The following is a 24,906-nucleotide window of genomic DNA, read 5'->3' on the forward strand; positions in this document are numbered from 1 at the left end:
AGGACTCCTGGTGGGAAAGAACTGCACACCCGGGAGGAAATCAGCAGAGAGGCGGTGCGTTTTTACAAGGAACTTTATAATAAAGAACTGTGCAACATAGAGGACACTGAGCGGCTGCTCCAGGGGTTACCCAGCCTCAGTGAGAAGGAGCAGATTCAGCTGGACGCACCGCTGACCCACCAGGAGATGACCGCCGCTGTCAAGCAGCTCTCCAGCGGAAAGGTTCCCGGGATCGATGGACTGCCAGCAGAATTTTATAATAATTTCTGGGATATAATGGGGGAGGATTTGCTCCAGGTTCTGAGAGAGAGCCTCAGCCACAGGGAACTGCCTCTTAGCTGCCGTAGGGCAGTGGTTACACTGCTGCCCAAGAAGGGAGACCTATGCCAGCTTAAAAATTGGAGACCTGTGTCAATTTTATGTTCTGATTTAAAGATTTTATCCAAAACAATCGCTAATAGATTAAAAAGTGTTATTGGAACTGTAATACATATGGATCAAACATATTGTATACCGGGTCGCTCTATTTTTGATAACTTGTTTTTTATTCGAGATTTTTTAACTGTAAGTGATATTTGTGATTTTAATGTAGGAATGGTCTCCCTGGATCAAGAGAAGGCTTTCGACAGAGTCGACCACACCTACCTCTTTCATACACTGGAAGCCTTCGGGTTCGGTCCTGGTTTTATTTCTTATATTCGGCTTTTATATTCCAACATTTTTAGTATTTTAAAGATCAACAATGGGCTGAGTCAGCCCTTCCCAGTGTGCAGGGGTATAAGGCAGGGCTGTGCCCTGTCTGGTATGCTGTATTCACTGGTTATAGAGCCCCTGCTGCACCTGCTGAGGGTCAGGCTAGCTGGATGGACAGTGCCCTCCTCGCCCTCCACACCCTCCTCTGCCACAGTGAAGGTGTCTGCCTACGCAGACGATGTGACTGTGTTTGTGAGGGGGGATGCAGATGTCCAAGCGCTGCAGCAGACTCTAAATGAGTTCCAGAGAGCATCTTCTGCCAGAGTAAACTGGGCAAAATGTGACACCTTCCTGTCAGGCGGCTGGGATGAGGGCACCCCTCCTTTCCTGCCTGAGGGGCTGAAATGGAACAGAACAGGTATTAAAGTGTTGGGGGTGCACCTCGGAACAGAAAACTACATGAAAAAGAACTGGGAGGGTTTGTTGGATAGGGTGAGGGGGCGGCTGCAGAGGTGGAAGGGACTGCTGGCTCAACTGTCCTTCAAGGGCCGGGTGCTTGTTATTAATAATCTGGTGGCCTCTAGCTTGTGGCACAAGCTGGTATGCTTGGACCCACCCAGGGCCTGGTGAAGGAGATCCAGAGAGTGTTGCTGGAGTTCTTTTGGAGCGGGAGACACAGTTTGAGGCCGGCAGTCCTCTACCTCCCTAGTGATGAGGGGGGGCAGGGGCTAGTCAGCATTGCCAGCAGGGTGGCAGCCTTCAGACTGCAGGCGGTTCAGAGACTCCTGTACACTGAGGAGGAGGCTCATTGGAAGAGGCTGGCCTGTTTCCTTCTTAATAGATTTGGGGGGCTGGGGTTAGGAAAACACCTGTTTTTAATTGAGAACACCAGTTTTAGTAAAGCAGGACTTCCTCCTTTTTATCAAAGTATTTTAAAAGCCTGGCAGCTGGTGAGGGTGGAAAGGGATGTGGAGTCCTTGACAGGGCAGGACCTGTTTGAGGAGCCCCTATTTTTTAATCCACTCTTTCCAGTTAAGTTCCTCCAGTCGATGACGCTCTGTGCCAGTTTTTTAAAAGCAGGTGTAACCAGGATGGTCCACCTGTTAAACCTTGAGCTCTCCTGCTGGCTAACTGCCTCCCAGCTAACTGCACAGCTAGGCTGGCACTCAGAGAGGCTTGCAGAAAGACTGATGGGTGAGTTGAGGGGCAGCCTCTCCCCGCGGCTCAAGGCAGTCCTGAGGGAGGAGTTGTCCAGAGGCACAGAGCAGAGACAGCTTTCCTTATTTCCAGGGATGATCGTGTCACCAGCAGTAGGTGAGGAAGGTGAGGGCGGTGGAGAGAATGGAGGGACTTTGCTTAAATTGCAGAATGTGGAGGAAATTATCTTTCACACAATGAATGGAAAACAGATATACAAATTGTGTGTTAAAGCCACAGAGTATAGTAGGCTAAGGGGTCTGGTAGACTCTAAGTGGCGAGCTTACTTGGCTGTAGAGGAGGGGCACAGGCCGGTGTGGAGGGTGCTGTACAAACCGCCTCTCGCCAAGAGAGTGGGGGACCTGCAGTGGAAGATTCTACACTGCATTGTGTCCACAGGCAGGTTTCTCCATAGAGTGGACCCCAGCATCAGTGAGCAGTGCGCTTTTTGCTCAGCAGAGGAAACTCTCTTTCATGCCTACAGTGAGTGTGAGAGGCTGCGGCCACTTTTTAATTTACTGCAGGGAATCCTGAATAATTTAGGAGTCGTTTTTAGTAAGGAGCTTTTTATTTTTGGGGTTCTATACAATTTTAAAATGAAAAACAGGTGTGTTCTTATTAATTTTTTATTTGGACAGGCAAAATTGGCTATTTTAAAGACAAGGAAAAATCAACTCTCTGGTTCTGGACTGACCAGTTTAGTGGTTCAGTTCAGGGTGCTCGTGGTCAGCCAGATCAGAGTAGAGTTTGAGTATTTTAAACTGGTCAGTAACCTGGAGGACTTTCAGGAGAGGTGGTGTGTGGGAGACGCCTTGTGTGCTGTGAGTGAGGAGGGGGAGCTCCAGTTTTTGTTCTAATTTTATTTAATTTTTGTTTTACAGTGTTTTATTTTTGGCTTTTATCTGTTTTCAACAAAGAAAAAAAAAAACACTGTTTAATATTGATTTTTTAATGATCCTTTTATTTTGTTTAAAATCTGTTTTTAAGGAGAACACGATATATTTTAGGATTTTTTAAATTTTGCTCAGGCAGTAGGAATCTTAACTTTTGTTGTGTTTTACCTTTATTTGAATTTTAATGGATTTTATTTGGAATATTTAAATAAAGGATCTTAAAAGTCAAAAGTCTCTCTCTCTCTCTCTCTCTCTCTCTCTCTCTCTCTCTCTCTCTCTCTCTCTCTATCTATATATATATATATATATATATATATATATATATATATATATATATATATATATATATATATATATATATATATATATATGCTATAATAATATATAAGGGCCTTTCACTAATTTACTGTTTTCAATGTGTGTTTTTTTTTTTTAATGTGCAAGTCAGATACATTACCGAAATAAATCACTGTATTTATTTTTTTTTTATTTTTTTTTTTTCCAGTTTTGACAAATAAATAAATATTAATTTAAAATATAGGGGTTAATAGTAATATTAATCATTGTAGTTTGATCTTATAATTACCTCATCAATGAAAAGGGAAAAGGGGATGGGGAATTTTACTCAACCCCCGCTAACGAACCAGCATTTTCAATAATTAATTTGCCAGGAATGTCCTGGGAAGCCAGTCCATGATGGGTCTCTCTCTACAGAGTTGCAAGGCAGGTGTCTGTTTTAATAGACTTGTCCAGCTGAGTAATCCTGGCTGCTCTTCATGTATCTCCATCCTCAAGAGACAGCAAGCTAGTAGAACACATTAACTACCCACCATGAAAACACTGCATTTGCTACAGCATTTACGTTTACACAAAGCCTACCTCGCATTGAGTCTGCTTTTAATGGTACCACTAGCTGTTACACATTTTAATAGGAATGCAGAAAGAAAGGAGTCATTTATTTCCCATTTTCCTCTCACTCGGACCACCTTCTCACTAAATAGCCCTGTATTTAGATATAAAAAAAGTATTGCATCCATTTACAAGTAATGCAGAACAACCAGGTTAAACATGTAATCCACCCGCAATGAGGTTCTGCTTTGGTAACTGATGATACTCGTACAGTACTTTGCATATCCACGTTGAGGGATATATATATATATATATATATATATATTATATATATAATTATATAAATATATTTTCTATATATTTTATACACTGTATATATTAATAAAGCCTGTCAAGGATTCGCACTCCGCTGTGCTACTATGAGAACAGTTCCTATCCTGCAGTTTTAATGAAGCTGCTATTATTTTCTCATCCCCTGGTAGCAGTGAGATAGTACTAGGCAGACCTCCTTTTCCTGACACCAATGATTTTCTAATGGATTGTGACAGTGAGAGCAATCTGCCTGGGGCAACCTTACATAGATCATTCAAAACTCTACAGTGAGGCAGGTTTACTGAAAGTGGAAAGAGTTTTAACACTGCCTGGCACCATCATCATTATTATTATTATTATTATTATTATTATTATTATTATTATTATTATTATTACTTCTTTGGAAAATCAGTTTCAGGATCAGTTCATCTCACCGGTTACAGAAGTGATGTACAAAACCGCTTGCCTTACCTTTTGGCATCACATTATCAGCGGTAGCCTTCATTTTATAAATTAATTTAGTATGAAGGTATATGAAGTTTTTTCAAATACAACACCACAGATTTTAAATGTTTCAACTGCTCCTTCCCAGTACTTTACCACATAATGTGCTGCTGGTCAGCCCTGCAGGTCACCCTCATATTCCCAGCTTTACTGCCAGAGTGATCTCATTTTGTACTTTGCAGTTAATTGAAATTGAATTTCATGTAATGAAAACCTCACAAAAAGAATTCTACCTATCCTATCACATATGTTTGCTTTTAGACGCCCAGTCTCCCTCTGGTGGCTAATTCATTATTATTATTATTATTATTATTATTATTATTATTATTATTATTATTATTATTATTATTATTTATTATTATTATTATTATTAATGTTTTCTTTTTAACTAATAGGTTCAAAATAAAACAACCCTTACTTCCCACTTGCATACAGCCTGCAAATTGTGAAGCCGGGTAATTATACCTTATAAAAAGAGAAAGACATCAGTTTTCTAGTTTACCATGATTAGATTTTTGTACTTACTATGATCATTTTATGAATTTGGGTCACACTCTCCCTGGCTCGAGGAAGTGTGCAGCTGCAACATGTGATTATGGGAGTTCCACGCTTCACAGCCTTTATTATGATGAACTGGTCAAAAGAAGGTAACATGATGTGAAGCATCAAAGTAAAGAAAGTACAGTACTGCCCTCTAGTCAGTGTTGTATGGTTTTGTAACACAGATGGCTGAGTGACATCAGGCCACATGCATGAACACTGAGGCAAGGTGCGGTGCAAAAGGCGCCGTTTATTTTTAAACAACAAAAAATTAAATAGTTTTACAAAAACAACGCTCACAGATCAAAATGAATATTCAAACAAAAACAAACGTCAAAGTCACAAATACAAAAATTAACAAATACAGTGCTGGATCTTCGACCACTCGTAGCAATGGGTATAGGTTTAGGTTTGGGTTTGGGTTCTCCTCTCTTTCACCAAGCACAGGGATAACTGCAGGGTTACAAACACTAAACAACAATTAATTAAAATGGCATCATTCACATTCTCACGAGATATCTGGCAGATACTAGTTGCTACCATCGCATCTGCCAGACCATATCCAAAACAAAAAATAACAAAGAACACATCGTATTTTTAAATAACGCAATATCAATTCAAATCATACAATACATGAAATCACCCGTTTAAAATAACCAATACATTTTGCCATCACCAATAAACAGTATATTTATTTTCTTGCAGGTCTTTGCCCTGCCCCCTTCTATTTACATTCAGGGCTTCCTCTGCTCTGCTGCAGGGTTATATAAAATACACATTCCGTATCTTTGTTGACCTATAAACACTGTAAGTACCAGAGGAAATTTGATTGACCAGATTTTTGCATGGATGGCTTTTCACAATGCAGATAAAATGACAAAATTATCACACTTTGGAGGTTAGAGTTTGGAATTTATAGTCTTAAATTAACAAGGCTGAAATATGTCATGTTGCTTGATTAACACCAGAGGGCCCCCTAAGAGTATGTGTGGGTCAGAGAATTCTTCACAGAACCTGTAATAATAGTGCAGTGTAAAAATGACTTGTACTGCAGCTGGAAATTATTTAAAAGCCCTAATGAATCCCAAATGTAATTAATCACACTGTTAATACTGCAGTGTATTTCTGTTCACATAAGAGATTAAGAGCACCTTTAGTTCTAAGCAGAATGAATGGAAATTTGAACAGAAAGCACTTGAATTGAAAAGGACACTTGAAAGACTTTGCTTCAAGCTTCAGAATCTTTTGTACCAGGTAGCTGAGCACACAACCCAACTCTTAAGAGGGGATTACTGTGCTCTGCATCCAATCGCCTGTCTCCTCCTTTGTTATTGTAATAACCTAGTTCCATTCTCTCCTGACAAAGACAACTACAATCAAAGTAACTGATTTCAAAGGATATAAGAACAATGCTTTCTTTCTGGTATACAAAGGCTTCAGCTTGAGTTAGATATAGGTCACAGCTAATTCAGAATAATATATCAGGTGTCGATTAAGTCTATATATCATATATATAATCAGATATATATTATATAATTATATATTATATATAAATATATATAAATAGAATTAGATTGTTCACAAACTTGTTTAATTCACGTTCAGGCCATGTTTACAGTTGTCTACTCAGGTGTCCTCTTTATACAACATGTTTTCTAGCATGTGATTACAAGCACCACGAGGTGAGCAGCTATTTGGAGCACTACAATTGAAAATCAAACCCAATCGGAATGAGTATGTCATCAACAAGTGGCCCCTACATATCAGCCCAGGGATGTTAAATAAGGTAACGCATCTGGGACAGGCCACCAAGACAGGACTGTGACGTCATATTGGGTGGCCGGCTGTGTTTCACCTAGTTTTCATTTTGTATTTGAAGCACCAGCCTGGGTGCTTATCTTAGCCTAAAACTAGCACACAAAACGTAATTAAGGTCTGGCAGCCACTTCACTCTGTAATTGAATTTACTACGACTAATTGAGACTTCCTGCCCCCATTGGCAGAGAAAATTACCCACAATCCACTGTGCAATGCATAGAAATGCACACTAGAGGGTATCATGACTACACCTGCAATTCACAGCTGCTCACACGAAACCTTACTGTTACAATTTCTAAACCTTATGGTATATACTAACACTTCAGAAAACTAAAAAAAAAAAAACAGATGAGGTTAAAAACATGCCTCTCTTTGCACCAGCAATAGGCTTTAGTCCCAAATCCCTTTCAACAATATTTTATTCTCTAACTGTAGCCTTCTCAAAAAAACAAGCCTTGCTAACAGTGCAGCTTGTTATAAACCACTAACCATAGTTTAATCTGTAATTTTCTCTCTTTATAAACTCTGACTACTTTTGTAATGCACCCTATTAAAACTGGGCTATAAACACCCAACTCTAAACCACATATAGTTAAATGTAGCAATGCTAAAATAATTATGTAGAATTATATCAGAATCTCAGGGTATATATAAACTGATTGTCCATCCAACTATTTCTTTGTCATTTAAATGTTTTCCATGTATAAAACTGCTTGTCCGATTTGTGATGAAACTTGCTTTATTTAGTACAAGTTATGGGGGCAGAATCTGTAGAAAGCAATAGAATCTGGGAGCATATGAATGCAGCTGTCTTGTCTGCCTGTCAAAGTTACATTTATAAATGGGTATACAGTCTGTATAGGTCATAATGATCAGCTTATGTTACTGATGACTTTGAATGTGCCTCTGTGGCGTGCAATGAATGTAACTTACATGCTTTTTGCTACACAGCACTGACCCTGAATTCAAATTTATATAATCCAACATTAGTTTCCTGTAATAACACTGCAGTGTAGGGATAGAGAAACAGTACAGGCACACATATGTTTCTCCAATGGTAAGCACTATGCTGCTGACTAGGACAGAAAGCTGGGAGATGGAAGAATACTTCAAAGACTTTGCTTCAGGCTTCAGAATCTTTTGTACTTTTGTGTTTTACCACCAATATCCTGTCTATTCTTTGTGCAAGCTTGTTGCTATACAGCATTATATTAAAAGGTGGACCCAGATGAATACAGCTGGCTTCAGTCCGAGAAGCTGGTTATGGGATGGTGTCGTAATGTTTTCTGCTGTAATTCATTTTTTTATTATTATTGTTATTATTTTGTGATGTACCAATTATAAAAAAAAAAAAAAAAAAAATACCCATTTTCTCCCAAGAAAGCAGATTTCCCCTCAGAAATGCAGGCAAACTATTTTGCTCCAAACCCACATTCACTGATTTGAATAGGTATAGGTGCCTGCATAAATACAACAGCAGTAACTAAACAACAGCACTGCAGGGGATTGATTACTTCTGGTATTGAAATGCAAGAATAACTCTATACCATATTGTGGCTGTAAAGTACTTAGACAGGGTTTGTGTTAGGGGTAAGGTTACAGTTAATGGTCTTTTAAATCAGAATGCAGGAATAAGCATCTCAGATTAACTCTCAACAGATTTTTTGGTATCAAATATTTGTAGGTATGTGTAATACTAAAAATGTTTTAACAAAAATGTGTTTCTCAAATTGTCAGTTGTCATCAGCTTCAAAATAAATAAAAAAACAAGAAAAATTCAATTTGAGGGACTCAATTATCTATAAAAATGTGGAATGGATCGCATACAAACACGTCTTAGTCTGCAATCCTCGTGCCTAATTACAAATATACATTTTAAACACTTGTGTTACACAGACCCGTTTATATCCCTTGTACCCATGACTATACACCAACATTAACACACAACACGTAACATATAACACTGAAATACACACAGGGGCGGCCAACATTGCCACACGTGAATTCTGTAAAATAAAAAAATAAAAAAATAAAAAAATAAATAATGCGAAACAGCATCTTCATGAAAGGCAAGACAGCGGATCCGATTTTCACAGAGAGGGCTGACGGGGTGTGTTCATTTGGCAGCTGCTTCTGCTGTATCCAAACTCAAGTACTATTCTGGAGGCTTTGTTGTGGTTTTCTATCCCGCCTCCCGGAAGAAATTTGATGTGGTAACCATTGAAGAACTTGATACCCCACAACAGTTTTAACACCTTGCAGACTTGTCGAGTGGAATCTGTGCTGTCCTGCCAGCTTTTGGTGGGGCCTTGTCCTACAAAATGATAGCAGGTGGTCGTAATTTCTTTAAGTGCCACTTTTCATGCTTTCCTTTATTATTCAACATTCGACACCTGAAGAGTAATTAGAACAGCCATGATTGATAGTCCCACCCCAGGGCTGAAATGCTACCCCTGGACATTGATATTCGGACATCTGTCTGTGATTGTGCACTGGGAAGCTAGGAGAATGTTACAGGATCTTACCAACTCCCGATGGGGGCCTCGAGGATCATGCGCACACTCCACAATAATGAGCACATTTCCATAAGTGCTGGATGACACAATGTCCGTGTCAGCACGCAAGGTTTGAAGCACACACTCATAGTGGCAGTTTTGTGTCTGTTGATGAATTCATTTTGGACAAAGGGTTCTGTATGAAAAAATGTGGAACATTAATATACAGTGTGTTACTTAATTTAATTCAATATAAACTAATGTGCTGGTTCACATCATACAACTGCTGTCCATAGTTCACATTCAGTTTTTACATATATCTAGAGAAACATTAATTATCTACCTATAAGTCAAAAATACACGTGTATACGTGTGTTGTATGTGCATACATCTGAAACAGGTCAAGGTTCTTGACTTTTTCGTCTTACGAATAGCTCCGATAGTGATTGACATTGTCTGTTTTTCTGTTCAAGGTGCTGAGAGACACAGATGCTTGTGTTTTACTGCAAAATGGAATGCTTTTTAAAAGTTTCTACATTTCTCTATCTACACTGTATTTTTGCAGGAAGCTTTTATGGAAGATTTCCTTGGGGAAGGTCAACTGTTCTCAAGTACTTTACAATGGGAGATCCTGCACTGTTGAGTTGAACTAAATCTGTCAGCTGAAGGGATTACTGTGTCTTCACAGGGGTCACAAACTTCTTATTTACATGTACAAAAAATCATGCCTCTTGGAATCAGAGATTAGTACTTTCTTTAAGAACTGCAGGCAAGATTTCTTTCTGGGATTTTTTGGTGCATGCGAATTTGGTTCTGGACAATAGTGAATCTGGGCAATCAAGATATCAGTGCAGTATTTGCATCCCCAAATAATGCTGGTTACATGCCAAATTGCATCACTTGAATCTTCAGCATAATTGAGGATACAGTAGTTGCAAGTTATATAGAGGATTTCAGGATAGAAACAGTTATAATTTTGTTTTTTGTTTCCAATCCTTTTGTGCTTTATTTTATTAGGCCATCCACAACTATAAAGGACTCAATGTTAGAATGTGTAGTAATGCTAAAAGAATCACTACAATTCTTTGACAAATGTCTGTAGAAGTCAATGATGCAGTTATTTCAAAGAGCATTGCATGTACTACAGTAACTATCCATGTATTTAAAAAAAAAAAAAAGGTGCGTCCGAAATCAGTTCATTATACAGCAGGCTTTTTATAGGCACTTTTTTTTTATTTTATTTGTCGCTCATTGTGCAACATAAGTCTCAGTATTACAATATTTTGTCCATCAAGCCTCCTGTGGATACTTAAGATCCCAGATTACAGTAATACACAATCCCCCTCCCTTTGAAAGCAGCCACATTTTCACATGAATGAACCATGGTTTGAATTCCATCCGGGGGAGGGGTCGGGGCTGTGTTATTAGGTGCCAGCAGGACACTTTAGCAGCTGTGCAGCTGCAAGGGTTATTACTAGTCTGTGGAGGGGAGTGTTCTTCCATGTTAATCTATTACTGACTGCAGGGTCCACAGCTCCCCATGTAAAGTAGACATGTCCTTGTTAAAAGGTTTGGGCAATTGGATTTAACAGCGACGACAGCTCCTCTCGCTGGGCTTCCACCTGCTTGGCTTAGGGTACAAAAAGCTATTTTTTTGCCCTAAATGTGTACTTAAAATCAAAAGGAATAGAAATGTCTTTAAATCTCCTTTTTTTCTTAAGGTGGTCATTCTTAAGTGTGCAACAACAATGCCTGCATATTAGCTGGAATGTCACCATAATGATGCTCCACCCTTTCTGAAAAACAATTGCTGGACATAAGATATAAAATTATAGGTTACAGAAACTAATATTATACACTATGGAATCCAGAGATCCTGCATTCAAATGTGTTACCTCACGGTGAATGTAATCATCTGAGATCAAATAGTGCGATCTTAAAGCATTTATAAAGCATTTCACATACGCTAATATGAACTGGTTTGAATTAACTAAATACTTTTTTAATAAAAATACAATTAAATATTCACTTCTGTGCCCTGTGCTTCCCCAGAATCCACTGGCTTGCCAGTTTGTTTACATTACTTAAGGTAATTTTAGCCAAAGGAACACACGCTTCCTCCCGTCTTGAAGCTTTCAGGCCACTGTGTTCCTCTAAAATAAGGGTGGCCAATCACAGCTGTGGAGGGCCACTCCACTCCAGGTTTAACAGGTAAAATGAGATACCAGGAGTGGAAGGGCCCTCAAGGACCATGATTGGTCACTCTAAAGTAAACATGCTACCTGCAGAAACAGCAAGGTGGTATGAATGTCATATGTAAGCTATTATAGCTCAGGGTAGCAAAACAAATATAATAAAGCAGGGGCCATTGTAGCACAGTGAGGTGCCCCTGTTGATTTTGCCTTCATAACCCACCGGAGCCCAAGAGCCAACATGATGTGACTGATGGGATTGACATTAAATAATGTAGGGATTTCCACTTTATATCTGTCTTGAGATTTCATTCTTCTTCTCCCCTACCTTCTTGCAGCTGGATCTCCCATCCAGGGGATCGATGGTCTACAACACCTGACCTATGTAGACCCCTGACCTTTGTCATCACAATTTAGGATGTCTCCAGTAGAACTGAAAGACAACAGCCTGGCATGGCCACATTGTTCTAATAAACTAGTACATTAATAAAATCCACTATCATAACAGAGATGTGGCCCCAGTCCTTGCCTAGCATTCTGTATTAGATACTAAATCAGGAAAATCGTTTCAAAACATTGCAAAAATCTTACATCTGTGTTGTACCAGGTTCGTTTTTTTTTTTTTTTTTTTTTTTTTTTTTTCAGATTGATCACCACAATTGTATTAAATTGAGTTTTCTGTAATTTCAAGAGAACACAGGAATATCCTTTCATACTGCGTGAAGAATGTACACACACGTGGGACTATATTAAATTGTACAGAAAACAAATTAGATTAGTAAAAAGGAATGCACTTTTTAAAAAAATGCCACTATGGACTTAATAGCTGTATAATGGTTAGAAGCGAAGATATGCTATTCCCACCATCTCTACCCCAGACTGCCTTTGAAACAAGAAATCAACAACCACTGCATCACACATCTTAAAAGAGCTTAAAAAGAATATTTGTGGGAAGGTGACAGTTGCAGAGGATTTCATCTGAGAGGTGTAAATTAATACACACAGTAAGCAAACACTGGATGCAGGCTGATTTCTAACCTAGTACTGGTGGAGATAAACATACACACAGGGAAGCATATATTTTGCTCATGTGAAAATAGTCTCCTTTGTGTAAAAATCAAAAGTGCAATCTGCTTTTCTTTATTTCCTTAAGATAGGTGGTCCACCAAAAAGAGAAGAAAAAAAAATCATACAAAGGTCCCCTTACGTTCTGCTCAATAATAGTTACCTACCTTAAATGCAAGTTTTTTTAAGTAAGCTTCCTAGCTGAAAATTAGATGGTGTGTGGTGGTGCTGTTCATTAACAAGGACACAGTGATGTTTATCGCTCACCATTGTAAAAGCCTGTGGTATCCTCTAGCATACCTTGAAACAGATAAAGACCGCAGTGCCTGCCAATGCCAGTACAGTGCTAGACTTTGCAAAGGATATCCTCGTCACAGATTCTAAAAGTAAAAAAAAAAAAAAAAAAAAAAAAAAAAAAAGATAGAGAGGATCAAGACAAAATCAAAGTGTGTATAAATCAACTTACTAATATGCATTCCACAACATCTCTGATGTAGTTTAAGCTGCAGTGTCTCACAGTCATGTTTAGTTTTACACAGTTTTGCAGACAAAATAAACTTATACAGCTTTCTGTCCATCTGAAGTCATCATTAGCTGTAAGGACGTGGTATAAAACAAAAGAAACACTGTAACACTTAATACTTTACAGTTCACATCATTTGAGTTTTGCAATCACTCTTATTTAACATGATACATGTTCATGTGTTCAGATGTTATATCCTTTAAGATAACATAGAATTTTATTGTAAATCAGCCATGTTTGTTAGTGCATATGGTATTTACATTCAATTAAATAGGCTATGCATTAAAATGTGTAAATACATAAACAAATGAAGCAAAATAAAAGGTCAGCATTACTGACAAAAGCAAGCAATTATATGAATTATGTTAAAAATCAACCTTAAATTCTCTTATACCCTCTACAGAAACATAAATCATTACATGCAAACATGTTCTATCTCTCTCTCTCACACACACACACACACACACACACACACACACACACACACACACACCAAAAGCTCCTCCTTTCCCCACAGTTTTAGTTTTACACAGTCAAGCCTGCACGGATTTTGCCTCTTTTGATCATGCTATCCAACCCAATCCTTTTGATGTAAAGACTTGGCTTCTCCATTCCTTCCTCAAAGTTCATGTTAAAAAACAACAGCTGTTCTAGCCAGGCGAAATCAAAAGCACCCCTCAATGGATGCAAACATGGAAAAGAATGCAATGGATACTTTATCAACATGGAGTATGACGCCTTTATTTTCAAACAAACCACTGAAAACTTGCCTAATTTGCATGTTTGTGGATACATTTGCCAGCATTGATGGTAATGACTAATATGTTCTGGTGTGAACTTGACTCTGAAATGCAGAACAAATAGTTCAGGTTGAAGTGTTCACTTTTTCTTCCTCTTTTGTTATAGGCTGGTCTCTGATAAGACCTATGCCCATTTAAGGTAGCATTTGAAGCTGAAAGGACAGGTGCCTCAGTTGTGTGCCTCCTGTTCAATGATAAGCATGATGCCATCCACTTCCATTGAGAATGCTGTTTGCTTAGTGTCTTTTGTACCACAGATAGCAGCAGGTGACACCCCCCCCCCCCCCCCCCCCCACCCCCCATGAGACTCTGTGACTGTGGAATGTATTGCGGCCTGGTGATTAGACAAGAGGACAGGGTGTGTTACTAGTCCAGCCAGTTCATAGGCACTCTTGATGAATAACTGTCTATCTACTTCCAGTCCCCATCGGCTGGGAAACTGGGTGCAAGCATAATCTCAGACAGAAAAGTAAGAACAGAGTTGTGATATCCTAGATACAAACATATTCAAAGCTTGACAGACTGCTCTGACATTGTTAGACAACAAATTTCAAATAACTCTAAGTTGCCAAGTTACTCTGTCAACATAAATAACTAGTTAAAATGTTGAAAACAGCCCTATTCCATCCCAGATAAACTGGTTTTGCATTATGTGGGCAATACAAAATTATACTATAGTATATATAGTATATTCCACCTCTCTATGAGGTTGAGTCATCTATCAAATATTTTTCAAACACAGCCAGGTATGCAGCTTTGTAACCACTTTTCCATTTACCTTAAAACTGTGCATGAATAGTTATACATAACAAATGTGTAGATGTGTGTGTTTATTATGAAGACATATATGGATAATTACATAAACAGAACAAAGTGCAATTGTACTTAGAAGTATAATTTATGATTCATGAGCTCAACACTTGCTAATTTTCATGAGACAGTCCTTACTTTGGGAATAGTTTATTTTAATTGGTGGGTTTTAAAAATATATTATCACATTAACAAAATGATTCTTAGAGCAGAGGTCCTTTCTACAAATGTGAATTTGTTGGCCCAGTGATTAATAACCTAGTACAACATTTCTTATACGAGAATAGATATAATATATATATATATATATATATATATATATATATATATATATATAATGTGAACGGTCTCAAAGACACACGAACAGCCAGCGACTGTGTGCTTGTCTCTGAAGATATTGTTGCTTCTATAAACACGCTCAAAACCTATTAGGACTTTTTTTTTTTTTTTTTTTTTAATGGAAATAAAGTCTTGTAACAAGCAGTCGTTTCTTCTTTGGTTTATAACAGACGTTTTATTTGACTATAGATTACACTTGAATACAAAATAAGCTTTAACTAGTTTAATAGTAAATCAAGCTTTTTTTGGAATAAACCAAGCTTATTTTGGAAGAGACTTTAGCATTAGTTTTAACACTGTATGGTATATTATCCTTTCTGTATACTGGGACTTTTAATGGGAAGCCTGACTAGCTTTTTTTTTTTTTTAATGGGAATGTAAAAGTGTAACAGTATCCCTTATAGATGTTCCCTATCTCAGTGTGTCCTTATTATTTTCTTCCTGGTTGCATCAAAATAAAAATATACTTCAAATCTGGAGGCAGACTACCAATCCTCACATAGAGCTGGCAGTGCAAACAATGCTTTAAATGAATGTAATTCATTTTAATTGCTTTATTAATGTTGTTAATCCCTCCATCCTTTTTTATTGTGCTAAAAATCTTTTGGTTCCTTTTATGTAAGTTCAGGACTTAAGTATTGTAAAAACAGCGCCCCCTGGTGCACCATTGTGCTGTGGGTGACACTGAATGCAGATGTATCACTGGAGAGAATTTGATTTACAATGCTTGCAGTGATTAAGTACCAACAAGCGGAAACAGCGCTTTACCTACGGAGCCTGCTTTAAAAGAACTGCATGTTCCAAACTGAGCTATATAAAATACAAACAAACGTGCCTAAATATCTGGAACAGAAGAATCAGTGATAGTATTACTGGCACTAGTAAGAGGTAAGAAAATGGATTTGAAAACGTTGGTCAGCTCTCATTTAAGCCAAACCCACAAGTCAGGGGGGGGGTGCACGGTGGGTCAATCTTAGTAGGTCACAGATGGTGGCAATCGTGAGGCTGGATCAAGTCTGCCTATTAGCTCAGGGCTTGAGTACATAGGATTATTTAGGTTTATAATCCTAAATAACCCCCCAGTCACTCTGCATTTATTCATCAGTTCCTATATAATTGTAAGAGACCAACATATTCTAGTGAACCGGTTATCCAACTGGGATGGCACACAGCAGTGACATTCATTTAATAGCAGGTGTTCTTCAGAGCATCTGATTCTTATTCATGAGTTTTGGCTTGTGATTGGCTGGGCTAATAAATGGCCTATCTTAAGAAATGGTCATCTGAAGTTCATGCCACATTGTTCGCTTTGCACATTTGTTACCGGCACACAAAGCTATTCCACACACTGTGAGTGTAAATCACATGGAGGAAAAGCTTGTCACGTTTTAAAATATAATATATTATTTTTATCCTTTGGCAGGGGGATAGCTACGTTACTTCCACATATTTTCTGGTTCTATTTGCAGTGAGGGTCAGCAGTTAGGGCCGAGGTCTGGAAGCCAGCCTGTCCTGGCTGATTTCAAATCTCAGCTGAGGCTCGCAGCGTCATCACAGGTGCAATGTTTATTAAAAGAACAAGTGGCCTTTTAAACCTACGCTCCGATAGTCTCTGGCTATGCTCAATGAGGTAGCAGTAACAATAAGACAATAACGTAATCTTCTGTGGTCGCCGGTATAAAAGTCAATGTCCAGCGTGTCAGTCTTGCTCACACCAGGACAGTACAACCCATTTCAATGAAGATTATTTCCCCACAAATATTCTCTTGATACTGTATGTTGGTTCTTGCCATGTGGTATTATGAACATGACCCTATTATTACTGTCACCACAGAACAATGTTGCCCTCTGTCCCATTCCTTCCCCTTCAATTTCATTAGCGACTGCTCCACGCCCGTAGCTTCATTTCGTTTCTGTGTAATTTATGTTTAAATAATTCAGATCCATGTTTGCAGTGACTGTTAGAAAACAGAAAACCTCAACTGCAAAATCCCCCCTCCAAAAATGTTTTTATTATTATTATTATTATTATTATTATTATTATTATTATATAATAATAATAATAATAATAATAATAATAATAATAATAATAATAATAATACATTTAGGAGAAGGGCAGACGGTTAGTAGTAAAACTATATTTAACAATACTTGTCAACTTTGTCGTAATTTGAAACTGCTGATATGATATGCTGAATGTGAGTTAAATAAATGGAGCGAACAGCCGAATCGGTTTCAAACCAGAACAAAGGGTTGGACATTATAACACTGTGCCGCTGACAAGTAAAGGGTCAATCCCGAGTAACATTGCCCCAAGATTCGGGGCAAGAGAAGGGGGTTGCGGCTTGCACCTTGACAGATGGTCTTACCCAGAGTGCATTGTTTTCATTTAGCCTCTCATTTGTCTGTTGTAATTGGATCCCAGTGGGGGAGTCCGGAGCCGCTGCCTGCCTCCCTGCGCTCTCTGGTTTTATTGTTACTGAGTGACATCACGATTGTTTGTTACAGTAAAGCGTCTTGCTGGCAATGTGAAACACATCAGGAGGGGACTTATAGATAAACCTGGATTTGTTTTGTTTTTTCCTAAAATACAGAAAGGTAAGACGATACTTTTATTATCCGGCCATAGCCTATGCAAGTTAAGGACATTTATTATTTATTTTGGTGTTTCATCAGTCAGTTTCTGAAAGAACCTACTGATAGTATTACCGTACATCTTAATTCTGCTGCGAGTATTGATATGGTTTACTACTAAATTACGCGGCGCTTTGGGTCAATACATATTTGCTAAAGTTTAAATTGTACTACTTGGTACCAGTAGCATACCCTCGTTAAAATAAATAATAAAATGCGTTACTTTTTATTACATTTTGTCATGTCAACTTGCTTTTTTAATGCCTCATTTAACTCAGTGCACAACAGTATATTCAATGTAAACGGAACAGAAAGGGCCGATATACATTGCAAGTGTCAATGTAACAAAAAAAAAGAGGGGGGTGGGGGGCATTTAATGTATTGAGGAGTCGAATAAATTGAATACAGGCCCTATAACAATGTAAAGGTTTGTCACTGAAGGCATTTGAGCAGCGGAGGAGCAAAGACGCACACAGTGTAATAATCCAGTACAGTTGCATTACTGTTAGTGGCGCACTCAGCTACTTTTACTGAGCTATTTTTAGTGATGGATATCTATTCATTTGTGGGACACTGAAATTATACATGCTTTTCTCATGCGTCTATTTTCTTTCTGCACATTAATGTATTCTTTGTCATTGTATAAACGCATCCAGAAATGGTTAGATTTTCTCGTTTAACAAGACAAGACAAAAGCATCGTGGAAAACTAAGGACAGCTGGGCGGATCATGATGCGATTGACAGCTTCGTCGTTCACAAGCCTTAATTGTATTGCATACACTTACACTGACATCGCGTTTATAAACCAGGATGGAAAGATCAATACATCAAATACGAGAACAAACTATGTTATTGAGACATTAGCTCTCTGTTCGATCAGTTTCTTCTTTGTTTTATCTCCTCATCGCATCAAGTAAATTATGCGCGTTTACAGTATCATTTACTGACATGGCACCTGTACTTAACTTGCACTTTTCAGCATCCCTGTAATTACCATAACAACTACCTTGTTCATCCCATGGCCCAAACTAGTACTTAAATATGCCTTACTCAATGCCTAGAGGATCCACTACAGGATTAACATTTTACTTTATATACACACGATGTTTCACTAATATTTAAAAGCAATATAGGTCCACTGCAACTCTACACAACAATAGGCAGCTGTATTTCACCCTGAGAGAACAACACAACAGAGATGTATGTGCACTATAGAAGATAAACTGACAGTACACTGTAGTTGTAACATGTTAATTATAAGTGGGTATTGTGTTTTATGTTTAGTGTGCTGTGCTTGGTAAAGTGGTGTGCAATTGTGCACTTCTTTGTTCTGTTTGCTGGGTCACATTAAGTGCTTATGTGCCTGTCCAATACATGAATGGGTTTAGGAATTCATATCAAAGCATGATATAGTACAAGGGTGTTAATGGATGAGGATGAAGTTAAATGGACATGTTCGACTGGAGGAGATTTAAAAAGGCTGTTCTTCTACAGCAGTGCCAATGAAATGAAAAGAAAAAGCCCCCAGCACAGAATGCCACTGAGCCCCCACTCCTGACGTATTTTCAAAAGGAATGCTTTTCCATATCAAAGTCAGCAAGCTTTTACAAGGAACATTTTGAGTGGTGTCCTTGTGTTTTAGAAAAAGTGCCACAACCTTTTCATTCTCATGATTTTAAAATGCTTGGATCAACAAGATGATCTGTATTTGATTGATCTGAAGTATGTCCGTGCTTTTAAAAAAAAAAAAAAAAAAAAACACCACCTTGTAAATATGAAATGTTAAAAAAAGGAAATCAGACTCCTAGAATCTTTTATAAATCTTGTGATTCACAAATTATTTTCATGATTTAAAACAACATATGTATTCATGACAACTTTATAGAGCAATTGAATAGATACCAACATCTCCATTAGGGGGAAAATTGTGCAATATTTGAATTCTGACTAATAGCAATGTGGTTACTGTTCAATTTGTCTACTTTCCTGTTTTATTAGAACCTAATGCATTGTAAACATCAGATGTAGGGTCTATGATATGAGGCAGAACATTGCACACAACATGACAGGTTACTGGGCACTTTGTTGCTACTATAACTTAAGCATTTTTACCGCAAAACGTATTACGTTGCTGGTAAGATTAACTATCACAGAGTTTTTAAAGTCATTCACAAAAATAATTTTGAAGAGAACTTCAAACTCTGCACTTCTGCTGATAACCCTCAGGCCATCCTTACTATGGAGACACCAGATGCCTCTTCATAATCAATGCGTGTTAAAGGGTTATTGAATTCATCCTTGTACTGGTGCTCTAATAATTAATATGAAAAGCTGAGGTAGAACAAGGCTATCAGCCTAAGGGTTACATTAACATTTGTGGTCCAAAGCTTATTTTTAAATAGCATCAGTCAATATTTAATCTACCATGCTATACCTAAAGTTTAAAAAATATTTATTACACAGACAAATCATTTTCAGGTTAGGCATTAACTTCTAGCTAATTGATGAACTAACTTGTTATCCTGAGCTTGATTGAGGTTAACGATCACTACTTTTAATTATACCAGTGTGTAATGTTTTTTTGTTTGTTTTGTTTTTAATGAATTAATATTATGTTTGTGTAGCACTTTTTTCCTATACTTGTTGAAACACTAGGCACAGGTTAATGCTTCAATGAACCATTTGATATTCTTCTTACTTGTTTTGTAATATTTGTAATAACTGACCCTATGGATCCTACAGCTATGGCCAAACATTTTACATCACCTAGAATTTTAGGATTGAGACTTAATAATAATTTTAAAAAAACCACATCATCAAATAAAATTCAAAATTATATCGCAAAAGTCTACTGGAAACCATATTATTTCATGTTAGATTTCAAAATGTCACATTTTAAAATTGTCAGTTTTTCATTAAGTACATGGAAAACTGCAAAGCAGTGTGTAATTCAGTGTGTTCATGTAACATTATTCAGCATGTTTCATTATGATTAGATCATTCTATAGGGGGATTCAGTTCTTTTGGCCGCAGCTGTACATACATCTAGTGCTGTTTAAAAGGTGTCCTTTGCATGTATGCGCTGAATGTTTTTACTGCCAGGGTTTGTAAATTAGTTCAAAGCGGTTCATTATTTAAAGTCCCCAGGTAGGATGTTACATGTAATTCAAATGACATTACATCCAGAGAGCATCATTTACGCACATCACATGAAATATAGTTTCTGTATGGGGGCATGTCCAGGTTAGCACCGTATACCCCAAGACAGGATTGTTACAGGAATGTATTTAGAACAGAAAAAAAAAAAGAAATAAATCTGCTTTAAATCCAAACTTGTTATCAAACGCAAATCCACACACTACATAGAAAACACAAATGTTGTCACTGCTTGCTGTCAGCAGATCGGGGTGTTATCATTTAATGGGCTGAACTTTTATCTGTTGCTAAATGGACTGCTGATTTTGATACACCTGCCCACGTGAGTTCTTTTTTTAGTCCTGTAGATTTAATAATTTTTGGGGAACTCCGATATAACAATCTGAATGTGTAGGCGTTTCGTTCCCCCTCGAATACGAAGGCATTTTGTTCACATTCTGCAAGTCACAATATTTAATAGAAACAAACAAATATCCGTACAAAAAAAATAAACAAATAATATGTACGCTTCAAGTGGTCAAATAAAGAACAGCAACAGTCAGTCAGCAGGTGGCACTAAGCGCTATATAAAAATGCCATTGATGAAAAAATGTATATAGGGCCATTTTTAGTCACAATATTCAGTTTTTACTGTACAACGAGCATGTTCCCCACTGCATCACATTAAGTGACCCCTATAATACTGATGGCAAGTAGTGACAATCGACTTACATCCCACTACAATATGTCTGCTCTACCCCATTTCATAAGAGAGACAAGAGCTTTGAAAACCTGCAGTCTGATATTAAGTTAAACACCGGTTATGAGATACAGTACAGAGATCTCATGTAGTGCGATATTCATTGGAAAGAAGTGTTCTCAATGTCTTAAAAAAAAAAATCTAATCTAATTGGTTCTCAAACTGTTTTTTTAGGTTTATTTTTTTTAGTTATGGTTGACATACCTAGCACTTAGACAGGTTAGTCTAGATGAGTTGCCATAAAAGTGATTATATGAATGTCATTTTGTTGTTTACTGGAGTTATCTCCGAAAAGTATAAGCCCGCCATCCCCAGATGTGTGTTGGAAAATGCATTATGGCCAGGTTTTCCCTGACGTAAGATATTAACCTATAACCTTCTGGTCTAACAGCAAATGTGTACTTATGCTTACTATGCTGTAGTATTCCATGGAGAGTATTAAGTGCTTTGAAATTACTGCCTTTTAAAACGCTGCTGAGCTCAAATGCCCTACAGCAAAAGCACCTGAAAACCTTACGGTAAACTCTTGCATCAGACAACTTGCAGTCATATTGATAGGGCTGCAACGACAGGTACATTTTGACCTTCGAAGGAAGGTTCGAACCTTCGATGGTACTCATTTGCATAACTTATTGGTGATGTCACCATAGCTACTTGTTTATATTTGATTGAAAATCCTATTTTACAGGCAATCCGTATAATCATTCATATGTAGTTTAAAAATGCATTATATAGAACAGTAATCATGTTTTTCTAATTTAAATAAAAATATAAATACACATTTACTTACACGTAATTGAATGTGCTTGCGATCTATACATTAAGCTTGCATTGCACCAGCACCAACTGCTGCTGACACAGCTTTATTTAACAGTGACCTTTCCAAGCAGGTTATCAGTCACATTTTACTACTACTAAAAATATTAATAATACTAATAACAATAAGAACTTACGCTTTTGGTTGTGCCTCCATGATACGAGTCGCTTGCACAGTTTGCATTCAACTTTTTTTTTGGTTGTCTGGGCATTTAACAAAAAAATCCCAAACTGCAAAGGAGTTGAGAGACACTTATACAGCTTATGCTGTACAACGTTTTGCTGTCGAGATGGTGAGTAAAGAAATTAAAGGTTTGCCTCTGGATAACACAAGCTGGAGCGGGAAGGGGCGGACGGTACTCAATTTTCGAAATTAAAATTATTAGAGTTAGCGTATATTTTGTATGTTTCAAACATATTCTACTATAGCACTTCTCTTACATTGTCTAGTTGTACACTAGGTATTCAGTACATTACAGTATTTTAGTGACGCAGTACAGTCACTAGAGGTACAAGCTCACTGCTTTGGATACTATACCCTGCTCCATACACGGCAGTGACGCCATATAGAGTTGCTACGTATATGATTTGGTAGTGGATTTTAATAACTTTTGTGTACTTAATATGCTTTGTACAAATCAAAAGATCGAATTTTGCATGCGAGTGACATTTAATATGTGATTTATAGTATTTACACATTGTCAAATAGTTTCTGTTAACAGGGAAAAAAAGTAATAATACAGTGAGTGAACCTGTCTGACGAATCTTCGAATCCCTGGCTAGTGAACGAACCTTCGGACACAGCCCTACACATTGATAAATATTTTTAATTACTATATATATATTTTTTATATATATATATATATATATATATATATTTATTTAATATAGCATGACCAATTATTTTACCAACCATTTTCTTCCAAATTTGGAATGTCCAATAATTTTTTCCCCTCACCGCAGCAATTCCTTACACAGCTCAAGAGAACTGAAGGTTCAGTAGGCGTCCTCCGATCCCACTGAAGGTTCAGTAGACGTCTTCCGATCCCACTGAAGGTTCAGTAGGCATCCTCCGATCCCACATCCTCCGATCCCACTGAAGGTTCAGTAGATGTCTTCCGATCCAGCTGAAGGTTCAGTAGACGTCCTCCGATCCCACTGAAGGTTCAGTAGGCGTCCTCCGATCCCACGTCCTCCGATCCCACTGAAGGTTCAGTAAGCGTCCTCCGATCCCACATCCTCCGATCCCACATCCTCCGATCCTACTGAAGGTTCAGTAGACGTCTTCCGATCCCACTGAAGGTTCAGTAGGCGTCCTCCGATCCCACTGAAGGTTCAGTAAGCGTCCTCCGATCCCACGTCCTCCGATCCCACTGAAGGTTCAGTAGGCGTCCTCCGATCCCACTGAAGGTTCAGTAGACGTTTTCCGATCCCACTGAAGGTTCAGTAGGCGTCCTCCGATCCCACATCCTCCGATCCTACTGAAGGTTCAGTAGATGTCTTCCGATCCAGCTGAAGGTTCAGTAGACGTCCTCCGATCCCACTGAAGGTTCAGTAGGCATCCTCCGATCCCACGTCCTCCGATCCCACTGAAGGTTCAGTAAGCGTCCTCCGATCCCACATCCTCCGATCCCACATCCTCCGATCCTACTGAAGGTTCAGTAGACGTCTTCCGATCCCACTGAAGGTTCAGTAGGCGTCCTCCGATCCCAGCTTTATCATTTTCACCCAGGAACTCGAGAGCAGGATGTCAGCAAGCTACTGACCTCTGGAGGACAAAGGCCATCCCTGCAGTTGGCCGCTCTTTGAGCTCACTGGGCGCCTGGCCAACAGGGTTCGCTGTAGCACGATGAGGAGAAACGGTCCCTGCCGATTTTGCCTCCCTAACCCAAGGGAGCGCCAGAGCCAATACAAATCCCCAGCAAAGACCGGCGACTCCTTGCAGCGCTGTATGACTCACCCTGCACATCCACGCGGCTGTGCTTTTTCTAGGTGAGCCACTCGGGGACCCCTAATGTTTAGGTTTTGAAATATTTACATATTAGTTTGAAAAAAATGTATTGTTTATATTCATCAATAGGTTTATGCAGAACAGTAAGTTATAATGGACCATGTAACATGAACCAGATTATAGAAGCCTATAGAGTAATATACTAAATAGATACCCAGGGATCCTAGTATAACAGGGAATGTGTGCAGGGCGCAGCAGCTTCACAACAAACATTCAGTCAATCTGCCTGTTCAGCAGATGTTTGGAACCTATCAGTAAAATTAAGTCTACAGCTCATTTCAAATACATACAGTATTTATATACCGAAGCTTGTTGATGACTTAATTATGGCTTTCTTACGGGTATCCTGTTTTTCGTGAATGTTTGAATGCTTTGAGTTCTGATTTGACATGCCGTGAAGACTGTTCCCCCGAAAAGTCACATTGGATGAGGAAACAAAACAATGTTTATAAAATTCATTCACCACCTGTTTTAAATGAAATTACTTTTAAATAGAATGCAAATCAGTGTTTGAAATAG

At 38.2% G+C, this 24,906-nt stretch overlaps 1 protein-coding gene across 3 annotated transcripts in view; it reads left to right on the forward strand.

Moving 5' to 3' along the window:
- The first annotated feature begins 17,460 nt into the window (after positions 1–17,460).
- Positions 17,461–24,906, forward strand: part of LOC121298484 (poly(rC)-binding protein 4-like) — a 33,028-nt gene continuing 25,582 nt past the window's right edge. Inside the window, exon 1 of one of the 3 annotated variants that reach the window (XM_041225618.1) lies at positions 17,461–17,628. The gene's annotated coding sequence lies outside the window, so the exon portion shown is untranslated. The remainder of the gene's footprint in view (positions 17,629–24,906) is intronic. The other 2 variants (XM_041225615.1, XM_041225617.1) reach the window with 2 other exon arrangements.

Source organism: Polyodon spathula, chromosome 23, assembly GCF_017654505.1.
Source record: "Polyodon spathula isolate WHYD16114869_AA chromosome 23, ASM1765450v1, whole genome shotgun sequence".
NCBI classification, from domain to species: Eukaryota; Metazoa; Chordata; class Actinopteri; order Acipenseriformes; family Polyodontidae; genus Polyodon; species Polyodon spathula.